The sequence below is a fragment of the Fringilla coelebs genome (genome assembly GCF_963513975.1).
Source record: "Fringilla coelebs genome assembly, chromosome: 1".
Classification (NCBI taxonomy): Eukaryota; Metazoa; Chordata; class Aves; order Passeriformes; family Fringillidae; genus Fringilla; species Fringilla coelebs.
In genome coordinates, this window is record NC_140028.1 from 113,570,369 (window position 1) to 113,586,569 (window position 16,201).

Here is a 16,201-nt window from a genome sequence, read left to right on the forward strand (position 1 = left end):
ATAAGAAGAAATAAGCTCACTGTGGAAATAATGGCATTAAATAGAAAAGCTTCTTGTAAATGGAGAAAAGTCCTGATAAGGGAGACCTGAAATATTTTGTTTCTTGAAACAGAAAACTAATTATATTTTAAAAAAAAAAAAAAAAGTAAGGAAAAGCAGAAAGCAAAAACTGGGGGCAGGAAAACAAGGAAAATTTGGCAGCACACTATATACTTACATGTATAATATATTTCCAATGAGTGTAACTTTAGGTGTTGGTTAAGACAAAAGATAATAAAATAGCACAACTCCATTTTATGTTTAATACAGAGAATTTTCTGCTTTATTCAACAAAGATTTTTCTAATAAATAGTGATGATTAAAGCAGTAGCCAGTAAGACAGCACATTCATCTCTATATTGATACTACAAAACAGGAGGCAACCTTAAACATTTTAGCTTCAATGACTTTTTGGCTACCCTCAATCCCTTTAGGCAACAGCACTTTCTGCAGCCCGTGTTTGTGTTTCAGCATAGCCTGGAAAGGAGTAGATCTTTGAATGCATTTCTGAGAGTGCATCTCTAACACAATGCATTTACTGCTACTTCTAACTGAAAACCCTTCTCCAGATTCTATATAATGTTTATATACAACATGCCTTTCATTTTTTATAACCAATCTCCCAGTTGTCCCAAGTGTAGCTTCATAGTGCAGCTAACCATGTGCAGCTGTGACCTTGCTCTGGGCGCTGAACTCAGTGCTGCTCATGTAGGAGTAGTCACACATAAAAACCCCAGACAAACAAGTTGCTCCTCCTTGGTATTGTTTGCTTCTGTGGGGCTTATCCCATGTTTCCCAGCCCTGCAGGAATGTGGTCTGCTCTGGGAGGCTGTGCTGCCAAACTGGTCTAAAACATGCCTGGTGTTGACCCAAGGGGAAAGCCATGGACAGGTGCTGGAGAACTGTTGGCATTCCAGTGGGTTGGCAGGCAGCTTTACTGCAAAGTGAGCAGGTTGTTAACTTGACTGAGAGAAATTAAAGCAAACTTTAAGATCTTCAGTGGCATTGTTAGCTGAAAACTCCAAAAACGCAGCTAAGATCAGGTCACAGGTTTCTGTGTGTTAATGGGGCTGCCTGGGGGACAGCAGTGGAGCACTAAACTTGTTTAGCTCTGTAACCAAAGCATGTAAATAGTAGCCAGCAAAATTCATGAATTGTGATCTTAAAGCATTTTCTGCCCCCCCAGAACACTACCACAATAAAACCAGCAAATCCACATGGCTATACTAAAAACATGAGGAAGATAAAAGGGGAAACAAAATTACTCTACAGGCACTGCCACATGATTGATTCTAGAGAAAGCACTGTGTCAGTACTTTGCTTAATTTAAGAGACAAAAGACCAGACAAAAACCTTTGGACTCTGGATCATGCAATCCAATGCTTTGCATTCTCTGTTGGTAAAGTTGACTTATCTTGGTTTGTGTCTAAACATGTTTCTGATAGTTTCTCTAACAAGCATGAACCTGATTTCAGGTTGTTGTTTTTTTGGGGTTTTTTTGAGAACTGTGTTAATCAAAGTTTATTAATGAGTCTGTCTTTGTTAGACTCTGATTCCAAAGGACAGTAATTCCAGTCACAGGGTTCCTAGTACAAGTGTTGTGCTCGCTCTGCAAGGTTTAATTTTTTCAAAGAAGTCGTGAAGGTAACTTCATCCTGGCAGGCTGTACACTAGATCAGTTACTGTCTGTCATGTTGTGAGGAATCACAGCCACCACTTACAGCAATGTACCTTATATCCTGGCATCCTTTGAATTTGATTGGAGTAAGGATATGGATATGTACAACTGGTGGGGACTAGCTGGTGATTTTTAAGACCACACTATATTATAGACTTATTATTTCATTTGTCCATGTCCTGTATGTCACAACATGTTGTTTATGTGTCCATATCAAAGGTTTGTATTCAATGGGAGCTATTCTGGTTTAAGCCAAGATAGGAATTTTAACAGTTGTAGTTAGAAACATTTGAATTATATAGATCCTGCCTTAAGGAAGGGATATTTTAGATTGGTAGGAAATGATGACAAGCAAATTTGTCTCCAAATACAGCATAAGCATACCCCCCACTAGAATATTGTACAACATTCTTCTGCCTGCATGGGGATAATGCAAAGGAGGCTGGAGAAAGCACCTTCCAGTGAAGCACTTGTAAATCAATTCTTTAACACAAGAAAAATCAAGAGCTACTTTGTTGTCATGTGTATATGTATAAGGCTTTAACCTAACAAGCAAACAAAAAGATTCAGTGACTGAAAAGGAAGGGTAAGTAAATTCATGCTAGAAATAAGATGTACTGCTAAGTTGGTTAAATTGTGAGGAGAATAAATGATTGGTAAAAACCACTGGCAGCAGTTGTAGCATTTCAACTTCTTGGTGTTTTTATAACATGGCAAGATGTTTCTTTAGAAGATTTGTTTAATCACATAAGTGTTCTTGGGGTCAATTTAGGTGCAACTCAGTGAGACTGTGAGTGATATATATAAATATTATATAGCATCTTGTCAGCTGGATTAATAACCTCATACAAACTTTTGCATAGTATGGGACTGTGTGCAGACAGGATTTTAGCCAGTTTGGTTGCATTGCTGTGAAAAGACCTCATGACATTTACTTCAGTGGGGGATTTGACCCATGCCCCTCTGCAGTTCTGCCACAACTGAATCCAAATTCTTACCTACAGCATGGAAACTTAAACTGCTGGATCAACTCTGGCTGGCAAGACAGATATTTAGTATGGTCCTGTAGGCTGTGACTGTTTGAAGACCCCATGAATAGTAGGGTAAAAGTGGGAATCAACATCTAATCTATTTGATTGACAATTGCATCACAACTTGCTGTGACAGTGTACAGGCCCATTCCTGGTCATTTTGTTCTCAGTGATGCCTTGGAATTGCCTTCTGCTTTGACAGGAACACGCCATTATAACCTGGGGCATCCCAGTGTCCACAGCCTATGTGAAGCTGAATCCCCATAGGCACTGTATTGGCCTGGATACAGCCTGTGCCTCACCTCTGGCCTGAGCCATATAGACAGATTAAGGCCTATAGTTTGTCTCTGGGACAGAAATATTTTGACTTAATCTGCACCAAGGTCTTGGTGTTGGTGTATTGATCAAAACAAAATGTTGTGTAATGAGGAACAAGGGTCAGATGTTTGAGCTTGGCAGTGAAAAGGGGGCAAATTTTGCTTCCAGGGAGTAGCTCAAAATAGAAGTGAGACTATGCTGCTTATCTTGGCTGTGTCACTGCCCACTGCTGTGCCTCAAGCAGCTGAAGATACAGGTCCTTAATGCAAGCTGAGGGCTTCTCGTCGCTTCTCAATCACCTTATTCTTTCTGTTCCGTACAAGACAAAGTGAGTGTTATTCTTATTTTATGATACTTCTTGTGCCTTAACAAAACAAACTCCTGGAAAAGGCCATGGAGATAGAAAATTACAATAATTGTGCCTGGAGAAGACAAAAGTGTGAATAAGACTTTCAGCAGAAGTGTGACTGAGACAGTGTTGAATATAGGGCAATATAGTGGAACTGTTAATAAGCAGATTTACAAAGACAGGGAATGTGAGAAACAAAGGTAAGCTCAGGATCAAAAAGAGCAGATGGATTTCTTTCTTCAGACACAAAATGGCATCAAACTCTTAAAATTGCCAACACACAAGTTAATGACTTTTCCACAGTGGCCACCGCTAGAGTGAAATGGAAAAGATAAGCAAGATTAATAAGATTGATCCTCGCAACAAGGCAAGCAGAATCTTCTTAACTTAAATTAATGTACAGTTAATAGATGCATACCTGTATGTAATAGATATTAACTAAGACTTCTAAGAAATGATAGAGTAGAAAGTTTCACTAACCCAGCAGAGGACCTCCATGGAGAGTTTGGTGTCCTGAGACAAGAGGCATTTTCTAAAAGCTTCCTGCTTGGCTCTGTTTCCTGGATTTTAAAATAACATTGTATTTTCTGATCACTTTGCACTGCTTCGGGTCACAGGGAAGCTGCTGTAGTGTCTAGTGGTGCTGGCAAGGACAGCCTGCACCTTCAGCAGCAGAGGCATCAAATCCCTGTGCTTGGAATTATGCCAGCATGGCTTTGTGTGCACGAGTGCAGTTGCCTGCATAAGGTCCCAATACAACCAGTACAGCATTTTTTTCTGTAGGATCCAGTAGAAACTCTAGATTTCAGTTTCCCAGTTTCACGGCCTTGCCTTACAAGCAGGGTGTCAGCTCAGGTGGTTGAGAAAATTTATGGAGCAGTATTTCTGAGTTGCTAGTCTTTGCTGAAGCAATTGCTTCTTCCAACCTCCTTACATTTCTAGTGGATGTTTGTTATAAGGCCTTTGATGTGGTCCCCTAAAACATCCTTCTCTCTAAATTGAAGGGAGATGGGTTTGGTGGGTGGACTGTTTTGTGCACGAGGAATTGGTTGGCTGGTCTCATCCAGAGGGCAATAGTCAACATCTCAGTGTGCAGATGGAGATAAGTGGGTCCAAATGGTGTCCCTTGGGGGTCTGTATTGGAACCAGTGTGGTTTAATATCTTTATCAATGACACAGACAGAGGGATCAAGTGCTCCCTCAACAAGTTAGCCCACAGCATCAAGGTGAGCGGTGCTTTTGACATGCCTGAGGGACAGAGTGCCGTCCAGAGGGATCTGAAAAAGCATGAGAAACAGGCCTATGTGAATCTTACAAGGTTCAAGGCTGAGTGCAGGATCCTGCACCTGGGTCAAGGCAGGCTCTGGTATCATCACAGGCTGGAGAACGAATACATTGAGAGCAGCCCTGCTGAGGACTTGGGTGATGAAGAGCTGAATATGATCCAGCAGTGCTGTGCTCGCAGCTGAGAAGGCCAACCATGTCCTTTTACTGTATCTAAAGCAGCATGGCCAGCAGGGCAAGGGAGAGGATTCTGCCTCTCCACTTGAGTGACATCCCACCTGGAACACTACGTCCAGCTCTGAGGCCCCCAACATAAGGGCATGGACCTGCTGAAGTGAGTCCACAAAGATGATCAGAGGGCTGGAACACCTTTTCTATGAAGACAGGCTGACAGAGTCAGGGCTGTTCAGCCTGGAGAAGAGAAGGCTCCAGGGAGACCTCATTCCAGACTACCAGTACTTAAGACTACTTTAAGAAAGATGGGGAGAGAAACTTTTAATCTGGACCCATTGTAATAAGACAAGGCACAACGGTTTTAAACTAAAAGAGTGTATTTAGACTAAATATTAGGAAGAAGTTTTTTATGGTGAGGGCAGTGAAACACTGGAACAGGTTGCCCGGAGAGATGGTGGATGCCACATCCCTGGAGGCTTTCAAGGCCAGGTAGCATGGGCCTCTCAGTAACCTTATCTAGTTGAAGATACTCCAGCTCATTGCCATATGGTTGGAATAGGTGACCTGTAAAGGTCCCTTCCAACCTGAACTATTCTATTTTTCTGTATTTAACCAGGAATATCTGACTTTTTTCATCTAGCAGCTATGCTACCCAGTATATTCAGGCCAGCCAAAGCTGATGTGTAGCTAGTTTAATAGGCAAAAGTGGTGCTTTACGATCTGGCTTACAAGGGGATAAGATGGCTCAGAAAGCAGTGGTGTGTTATGGACTATTGCAAACAAAACCAACCCTGGCTACCTAAGCTGCCCAATACCTGTCATTATTCTCAGAGTGGGATCTGTTCCCCAAGGGTCCTTTTGACTGTGGTCATGGTTTGGCTATTAAATTGCACTAATTGGTTAGGACATGAAACACTCCTGGGGATACCCCAGATTTCCTTTAACATGGGGATTGAATGTGGAAAAAGATTCAGAAGACAGTCATTACAAAATTAAATTCTGTGTGATATTGGAGATTGCTTTTACTCTCTGAGTTTCACCTGTCGAGGTTGGGAGTTTGACAGTCACATTTTCCTAATTTTAATATATTTTTCTCTCCCCTGTGTGAAGCCACATGAATGGTGGGCAAAGCCAACGGAGCAGCCAGGGTGGGAAAACTTGAATTTGTCAGTACACAAAGTGCTGCCAGATGCACGCACAAATGGAAACCTTGCTTCTAACAATCCCCCCTGCTGAGGCTTATATTCAGGATTGCCTTTTATTGCCATGAATACAGAGTTGCATGATAGAAAGTGAGCTTTAGGTTTTCACAGCACTTTTTTTTTCAAGTGGCTTGGGTGGAGATCACAGAGGAAGTATGTGACCCCCTTCAACCTTGATACCACAAAGTATCAACCAAGATAAAACTTAAAAAGGGCCGTGGCAAGCTTCTCCAAGATTCTCATACAGAACAAGACTTTCAAATTTAGAAAAGGGACTTTCAGCTCAGAAAGGGATGAATGAGGAGCATTACTCCACCACAGCCCTTTCCACCCCCATACCTACCCAAGCAAGGAGACACAGACAGTTCTTGAGGTCCCAGAGCTGTAGTATATCAGAGGAAGAGTGAGTGAATTGTGGTTGGACAGAGTAAGAATGAGACAAACCTACAAGGATGTTGTACAAATTAAGTTTGCCTTTGAGTTTAATCATAATGCTAGAACCTGTAGAGGACTAACTTGAAAAAACATTTGCTTTTAAAAGAGGCAAGGAAAGGTCAGTACCTTGCTGGGTCAGTGCAAGGTGGGCAGCACCATTTCCCACAGATGCCCCTCAAAATGTTGCTGTTTGAGACCCAACTCCATACCTACCCAAACTAGAGATGTTTTTCAGTATCCTTACTGCAGGCTCCTGATCTTGGGGGCAGAAGGGACCTGTAGTGCTATTGGAAGTCTTCCAAGCTGCAACATTCCCACAGGTATGGTGTACTGTAAACTTTGCTGTGTGTGGACATATTGAGAACAAATATATAAATACATATACATAAATACATATTTTCTGATTCCCTAGGTTGGATTCTTCCCCCCATGGATTTCTGGCAACAATCTCTTAGAGTGACTATAACAAAAAAAAAAAAAATTAGCTATGACAATTACTTGAGAAGAAAATATTTAAAGTGAAGGCAAACTCTAGGCTTGTTCCTGGAGGTCTCCCTTTGGAAGCCTCCTTCCTTACTTGAGCATAAAAACAAGGGCAGTTTGGTAACTAAGGCTTTGTAGCTGATCCTGAATTCATACAAACCCCTGAATGCAAAGCAGCATTGTATTTTCTTGGCATGGTTTATACCTGGACCACTGGCATATCACCTCCCAATTCCTTCTAAATTGTCCTTTATCAATTTTCCATCAGTTTATCAGTTATTTCTGCACTATAGATGTAGGATATGTACCCTGAGCCAACAGGCAAATAAAAATGCTGCTTCCTGTTGAGTTTAGCTAGCTATGGTAAGTATGACCACAAAAATGTCTGCATTCTACACTAAAATAGTAACATTGAGTTTTCTATCTAACCCACAGAAGCCAGGAAATTCATAACCTCTTCTAGGTTAAGCATAAAAAGGGGATTGTAAAAAATATTTTAAAAAAATAATAATAAGAAAAAGAAACAGGCACTACAAATACCAGTATCTCAATGTCAGGACAGAATTTTAGATAAATTTTATTAACAATAATTAAGGAGGGTGGAGGGGAGGAGGAAGCATTCCCAATAGCTATCTCTGGAAGCTGCAAGATAGTCCCAGGGCTGGACTGGGGCACCCCAGGGGAAGGCTGGGACGGCTTTGCTCACTAAACTCTTAACAAGGCACAGTCAACACTTAGCTCCCACTTCTGTCTGTTATTTGTTTGGTTTTGACATTTTGTTGTTACAAGAGCTTAAAGAATTTTTTCTGTCTTTCCAATTCTTTCTGTGGGACTGTTGACAGCCTTTGGTGCATACACATTTCCATTGTTTTCTCTGCTTAAGCACTTAGTCAGATTTGCCCATTTGTTTGTGGGTTTTTCAACTGGCAACAAAAAGGATAATTTTATATATTTTTTTAACATAGGAAAATGTGATGCAAAACCACAAACATTGGGGGGATTCAGGGACAGGTGTAGTGACTAGGAGTGCAGTTAAGGTTTTGAAATGGCCTAGATTTCAGCTGTTTCTCTGTTCTTTAAGTGTTGCTTTAGAGTATGAACAGGGAAGATAGCGATTGCTTTCCACATTCTAATTATAAATAATGAACAAAATTCAGTAGAGCTGAGCAGGAAAAGTATGATGCAGGAGAGAAGAGGAAAAGAGGCCCTTTGTTTCCAGCAGAGGTGGAGATTTCCATGAGGGTGGCCTTTGCAGCTCAGTGCCTCCCACAGGTTTCACTGGGAGTGCTGAGCTGTCCTTGGACTGATCCTGCATAGACACTGCTGGGCTTGTGTTTTGGGGTGGAACAGTGCCTGGAGACACCTGCCAGCGCTGGTTAGAGATAGTGTTGGGTGAATGTGAGATGATCTCAGAATAAAACCTACACAAGCTGCCTGATCTGGCTGTGAGAGAGAACTTTGACCTGCATCTCCCTTGGCTTGTGCAGCTGCAGCCCCCACCTGATCTTCCTCTTAGAGAGGAGCAGCTCACCATCACATGGGCCCCCTGCATGCAGGGACTCTGAAGAACATACTCCATCGTGGTTTCCTCAGTGGAATATCTTCAGTGGGTGACACTGAGGTCGTAGGAGGTCGAAGAGTATCTTACCCAGAGATTTTTGGCAGAAGTGACACCAGGGCTTTGGGACAGTGGCAGAGGCACGCAGCAGATTGAGAACAGTGACCACTTTATTGTATTAAGATGACTGCACTGCCAGGATGACTGAGCGTGCCCTGAATTGTCTTGCCTTTGTTTGCTGGTTCTCAGACTGTGCAGAGCTCAGACCGGCCAGGGCATTAAGTCTCTGGAGTCTGTGATTTCTTAGTTGTGCAGAGCTCTCCCTACTGATAATAGATAAGAACATGGAGAAAATCCATCCCTTGAATACAGGTGTATGCATCTGTTTGGGTGTTGTTGCCTTTGTGAGCGTATGTTAGGCATAAATAAACTCAACCAAATTTAGGGGCACCTCTAGTAACACACATTTCATTTTATAGCTATTTATCTAGCATCTAGATAAATATTGTGGGAAAATACAGACAAATGCCAAAATGAATGTTCTACTTGGACTTGTACATGCTGAAATAAAACCACATAGACAACCACATCCATTAGCTAAAATGTGCAGAAGAAATTGCCACAGAAGCAACTGATCTCTGTGCAAGAGTGCTGGCTCTATGCCTACCAGCACACAACACAAAGCAAAGAGGGAATAAGCAGCAGAAGTACCAGGGGCGTACACAGTCATACGTTCCTCTTTTTAACCTCAGTAACCTCTTTTCTCCCACTCATACCTCCACCCTCACCCTGAACACCCAATGAGTATATGAAATAAAAACCATATTATATGGTTCATGATGACTAATGGAGACTTTGTTGAATAAACCAGTGGGGTTTTATTTTTCTTAATTTGTGGTAAAAGTACATTAAAAATTACTCACAAGCTGCAAATGGGGACTGTTTGAACCTAATTTGAAATTAAATTTATGTGAATGGGTGAGCCAAAATAAAAATTATCACTTGAAATCAGTTTTAATAAGCGGAATTTTAGTCTGAATGGCTGTAAGGTAGGTTATGTTAAATGAGACCTCAGATATAATGTGGGAGACTAGTTTTGGAATGAGAGTGGGCAGGGAGTGGGACAAATTGGGGGGAAAAGTAATTCAACAAAAATAACTCTTTTAAAAAAATCAGTGAAATCATGGACAGAAATATGCAGTGCTTTTAGGTGAATTATTCATTTATGTTTGTGTAAAAGCACCATGCTTTTTCTTTTATATGTTGCTATTTTTTTCATTTAAATAATAATCAACATTCCTTGGAAAAAAGTATAAAAATATGTACGTAGTGATGAGAAATTGTTGAAACAGCTTCAGATTTTTTTGTTTGACTTCCCCTCCTTCCCCACCAAATTTCATTTTTTCCCAGTTGGTTTTGACTTTTTGCTATTGATAAATTTGGCAAAATCATCTGTATTGTCTGTTTAATTAGTATGAGTGAATATGGATCTGCTTGATTTGCTTTTCGTCCTCAAAAAAAACAGAACCACACACACAAAAAAAACCAACCCCCAAAAAAAACAAAACAAAACAAAAAAAACAAATACCAAAACCAGCCAAGAACCTGACATTGTCATCAAATGACGTGATTTTAGGATACAAATCTTTAAATCTTTAGTGGAGGTGATACATTTATAAGATTTACAATAATCTGTACAGGCTGACAATGCTTAAAGTCAGCATCCACTGATTGTGATATATAGACCCTTATAATCTAAGCTGCTCATTTCCAAATTTAGTTTCATTATCGAAGTACATTGCATTTGTCTCTAAAACAGTGCTTACATTAATGGGAAGTCATAGAAATGTGAACATTTGCTCCTAGTGCTTCATAATGAAGTGAAAACGTGTCCCTTGTTTGAAGTCTTTAGCACAGGGGCCATTAGCTGTGTTCTTTGAACTCCAAAAAATGTTGATTATCTTGTGTACTGACTGAACATTTCAACTGAAAGTCTTTCTTTGGAGGATTTCCTCCTGGTCTGGAAGTGGAAACATTGATGTATGTTGAGAAAAAGTGTTCTCACAGTGTTTCCTGCCTCTCTTGCAGCTACAGCTCACAGAGATCATATGTATTCTCTTTGGCCTTCATGTGTTGCTCAGAAGCTGTGAGAGATTGGGGGAGCCCGTTGAACAAGTGCCCCAGTACTCAGCCAGACCAGCCTTATCTTCCTAATCCCATCAGCCCTGATCATCATATCTTCATAATTAGGTGAGAGGAGAACAAATGTTTTTCCACTTAGTAAAAAACATTGTGTCCTTCTGTTTCTGTTTTTTTTTTTTTTTTTTAAGGAAATTCTGTCAGGGAGGGGAGGTAGGATGGGGACTGCAAGCCTCAGAAACAAGTGCAGCCAGAAGAGTTTGCGCTGCACTTTTCAGTATTACAGTGGTATATGTAGTACATTAATTGCACAGACCTAATGGCACCCAACTGAAGAGATTTGGTTGTCAAATTGGCTTTGAATAAAAAGTGATCTTAGGTTCTTACATACCGCTTTGAGGTGTTGGCCTGGGGAGCACAGTGATCAGCTATGTGTTCATCAGCTTTTGAGGCTCCAAGTCACGTTTTCATTTATTCTTCAGATGTTGGGCTGATCTGGAAATAGTCTGCATTTCTGGAAACCAGGCAGTGACTTCAAGGCAAGGAAATTGCTGACTCATTTCTGGGTAACTCGTGTTAACCCCGGTGTCACATCCACTCCCAGGGGAGGAGGAGGAGGAGATGGTGGTGGTGGTGCTGCACGGGCAGGAGCTGACAGTGGAAAGTTGAGATTGCAGCAGAGAGAGGTACTGAACTCTTGGCAAGGAAGCCGGTGGTAGATGCAGCTTTGGCATAGCCAGGGCGGTCTGCAGGCAAGGATGGGCTCCATACGTGCTAGACAAAAGGGATGGCGGGTGGCCAGGGGCTCTGCGAGGCAGCAGCGTGTGCTTGTTGTTGGGGGTGAGTGTCCTTGGCACAGAGCTGGAGGGGCCCTGCCATTGTCAGCCTCCTCTTGATTGCTCTGCGGGCCTGGAGGGGGATCTGTTGTGTGTTTTGTTTGTCATCTTTTGTTTGCAACTTGAAGCAATCGGCAGAGGGTAATTGCGTTTTGTTTCTGACAGCCCTAGCAGAGCATCCTCTGTTGTTTGTCAGGCCTTACTAGCTGTGCGGGTGGGAACCTGTGGAGGGAGGGCAAGACAGCCATGGATCCCTTTGTCCAGTGCTTCCGCAGCCTGGCAGTGGGCCTGGACCAAGGAGAGCTGGGGCAGTGCCTGACCCTGGCTGTGCCGTCTGCCAAAGCACTGCTCTGCAACCAGAGCTGGCTCCTTCCTCTGAAACCACCTTGCTGGGTGATCACTGGGATTGGCAGGGGGCTGATCTCGTCAGCCAGGTGCAGATGAGCCCGAGCTGCTGTGGGAGGTGCCAGAGCACCAGAGGATCAGCAGCCCAGGGAGGACACAGGTCACCCCCCAGTGTCACCACTGAACACATCACACCATGAAACCATAGCTGCAGGAGGTGAAGATGAGGCCCAGCTCTGGGTCACCTTTCAGTGGCTGAGCCTTTGCAGTGGCTCTGCCCATCTCTCGCTTTACAAGCAGACAAGGGACACATTCCTGCTGCAAATAACTTTCAGGGAAGAAACCATGGAAAAAGCCAACACTTCCATTAGCCCAAATAGCATGTGCTGGCACCCTGGGCCTGCTGCAGGACCACAGCATCCTTCTGCATGGCCCTGGAGCGCTACAGCCCTGCCTGAATTGTGAGGGGTCCTGAGGTGACCATCCACACCCAAAAGAATCCATCTCCTGCACATCTCTTGGTTGCTGACAAGGAGGAGAGCCATCAGCCTGCCAGGCATGCATGGTGGGAAGCGGATGAAGGGATTGCCAAGTCGGGTGGCAGTGGGGCTGGGGCTGGCTGTATCAATTGGCAGAGATCCACATCTCGGGCTCAGGTGAGAAGTGTGCTGACCCACAACAGGGTTGAAATCAGTCATGCCCTGAGAAGTACGAGCCACTTTCCAGTTTGCAAGCAGCAGGGTCCCCTTGGTGGTTTGCACCTCTCTGATTATTTTTAAAAACATTTTGATACACTGCCAATTTTAAAGAGAAGTGGTTTCCGTCTGCTGCCTGCTCTTTTTAACAGCAGGACTTTCAACATGTTGATTTATAAATTTGCATCAACATGTTGATGTATAAAGTTGCATTTTGATTTAATGGCCGTTTTTTTTCCTTTCCCCCACCTTGATTTTGCTGTGCCTATTTGGCACAGGACAGTTCAGGTTTATGCCACACACATGGTCCTTGTAGCTTTTGCTCTACATGGAAGGCATGAGGAGCATTGCTGACTTGCCAGGTGAGGGGATTCTTGGGCACTGCTTGGTTAATGCAAGGACTGTGCAGGTCTGGTCCTGTCCACATCACCTGGTCACAAAGATGAAAACTAATTTAGAGAGATCAGGGAGTAACATACACATCATCTGCAGCACTTGGAATTCCCTTTTGAACTTAATTTTCCTGCCATAGCGCTCACTACTTTTTTCTCTTGTTTATTTTCTTTTTTTTTTTCTTTTTTCTTTGTTGCTTTTTTTCTGGTCTGCTTATCTCTATCAAATAAAAATCAGCTGTGAAGATCTGAGCTTTGTGGTCTTTCTGTGTCACTGCTGTGTGACACATTAAGCTGACTTGAAGTTTTCTCTATTTTCCCATTGCCTTTTTCTCCATAGAAAGGCTGAGGATGCTCTGGTTTTACTTAAAGACAGATTTACTGTCTCTCTCTCTCTCACCTTAAAGTAGTTAAACTCATGCATTTCTAAGAATGTCCCTTCTCTGAAATGCTAATCTAGAATTAAAGATGCATAAGTATAAAAATAAAGACATGCTAGATTGCAGACTTTATATTTAAGGTCCCATTCACAGAAGTCAGGTCTCTTCTTTCTCCTGTGTCTTCTGTGTTAATTTTAGCAATTTTCTAGCCTCAGGGACTAGAAAAATGTAATTTGTATGCAGACGACAATCAGAAGCTTTACTGCATTCCTTTATGTGTATATTTTTTAACTTTAAAAACCCCTCAGGCACTCTCTATGGGCAAAGATAAGCTGCATCTTTCATAGAGTATATTAAGAAAGTACCTGATCCCAACTAACACTAGATTTGTAATTTAACTGTTTGTTTTTAGTGGACTAGATAAAAAATTAAAGTGTATGAGAAGAATGATAGTAACTGCTGTGATGCATGAAATTATATGGTTTTAAAACAATTAGAGTGTATGTGAGATTTTAACTATTATATGCATATTCCAAGATGCATAGGTGGTGATAAAGCAAAAGGTATTTGGGGAAAAAACCCATATTATTACTGATTCTCTTATATTTTTGCTGATACAACATAATCTAATTACTTTAAACTTACTGGAAATATCTGTAGAGATTTTTATGTTCCTAATTTTGTTATGGAAAAAGTCACTTCTAGTAGGGTCTGTATTTAAACTGGACAGAGACAAACCAAGAATCAGTGCTCTGAACTTGAACTTTTGTAGCATTGCCTCTATGAGAAAGGGGCAAACTGGTTTTGAAACTTTCAAAACATTGAGTAAAGTTTTGAATCTACTTTGGTTTAGAATCCTGTAGACTGGCAATGCTGACAATGGGGTTTTCACTGGTTCAATTCTATTCCCACATCTGTCTGGATCATGTTTTGAAGGTTCTGGGAGCTGAAAACATTGTAAACCAATTTTTTCCTCCTGTGGTTTTGATTCTGTTTAAATGTAGATTAAAAAAAAAAAAAAGAAAAAGAAAATCAAACTAACCCCAAACCAGAAATTTTGCAGATTTTCCTCGAGATACAGACTTCATCTTGGCTGAAATTGGCTTTGTCTTGACTGAAGTTGTTTTGATGTTGCATTTCTGCAACTACTTTTCTGGTTCCACTGCTTTTTGAGTCTGAAAGCTTGTGGGAACAGCTGATTCCTAGCCCCAAGGCTGCAGGTTAAATGCCTGTATGGAATTCATTTAAGAGTGGGACTCAGTGATCCTTATGGGTCCCTTTCAAATCAGAATATTCTGTGATAATTGATTATTTTGTATACAGATTCTAATTTAATGCCAGTCCTTGTATCCTTGAAGTCTGTCATCATGTTTCATTTTGCCTGGGTGTGCTTTCTGAACATCCTTGTATCTTTGAGGAGGGACTGATGATTGAAGATATACAGAGCTCTGAAGAGCATTTGTAATGCCATTAAACCTTTGTTTTCTTTTGATAAAAACTTCACTTTGGTACAAAAGCAACCTGTTTAGACATAATTGAGGAAACTTCTACTAAGTAGCTCAATGACAAGTCATAGGACCTGGAAAGATGGCTTTTGAAATAATGCTTGCTATTGTACAAGCCCATCACTATGCTTGATGACATCAGAAAGAGCTTTATTTTGTAATGGAGCTTAGAGTTTGCAAGGGGAAGATAGGGAGGAGCAAAGGAGAATGGCTGGGGCATATTCAGAGAAGTGAGCAGAGCCCAGTGCAAATTATCTTAAAGAGAAAGGGCTCAAACCTGTCCTTTTGCTTCACCTCGGCTTCATTGCTGGTCTTTTTCATTACTACTCTTTTACCTCTCTAAAATTATTACAAGTTGCAGAATCTTCTATAAAGCAATATACTCCTACTGGTTATTGTTAAACTGAATAACAAAAGAGAACAAAAAAGACAAAATTTGCTTAAATCTAAGTTCGTAAGTTTTCTTAAATCTAAGTTCTACACCCACTCATAACCTTTTGACTAATAACATAACTTCTGAAAAATCCTGCTGTGTGCAAGTGCTTCCATGCCACCCCACACAGATTGCTGGGGTAGTCCAACTTCTGAACTCTCTGCAGGTAATTTTGTCCAGTCTTCAAAAACACTTCAGCTTTTTGCTGAGATCTTGGTTGGAAGTCAAGTTCAGAAATTAGTCTGGAAAAAGTTGAGAGTGATATAAAATGGGCAAAGTTGCATGTCAACTGTCCAGTTTCTTCTGAAGGGGCAAGTTAGAGCAGCATTATGCTTATTGCACCTTCACTGCCAAGGAAGCAGGATGGACCTCCTCAGTCATCACCTGCAAGTTCCCACTTGTCTTTCTTAAGACTTCTTCCACAAACACATTTTCTTTGTTGCAGTAACTGGTCTAGCACCAGAACTGTAAGATTTCCCCATACCTGCCAGCTACCTTTGGATTAATAGATGGACTTTAGATAGACAACATAAGGACATTCATTTGAGATTTCTAATATATGTTTGAATCATATAGATCATATTGAATCATATTGATCATATAGATCATATTTTTCAGGTGTGTTTGGTTTAAAGCTTAAAGTAGAAAAACTGAGCACATTTTCAGTTCATCACTTTTCCTATTGTGAGGTGCAATAATTAAATTCAGGTCTATCCTGAATCATTTTGTCTATTGCCTAGGGGAAAAAAGAAAGGGCAAACACAACACCTAACTAAAGTGTCATCTCTTCACCCTGATTTTCACTAGTGGCTTCTATCTCTTCAGATAGCATGTGACCATGCAGTCAGTGGAGGTAGGATTTGGCAAATCCAAGGGAGCAGAAGCATCTGCTGCAGCAGTAGGATCTGCCTCCACCAGACCAGCT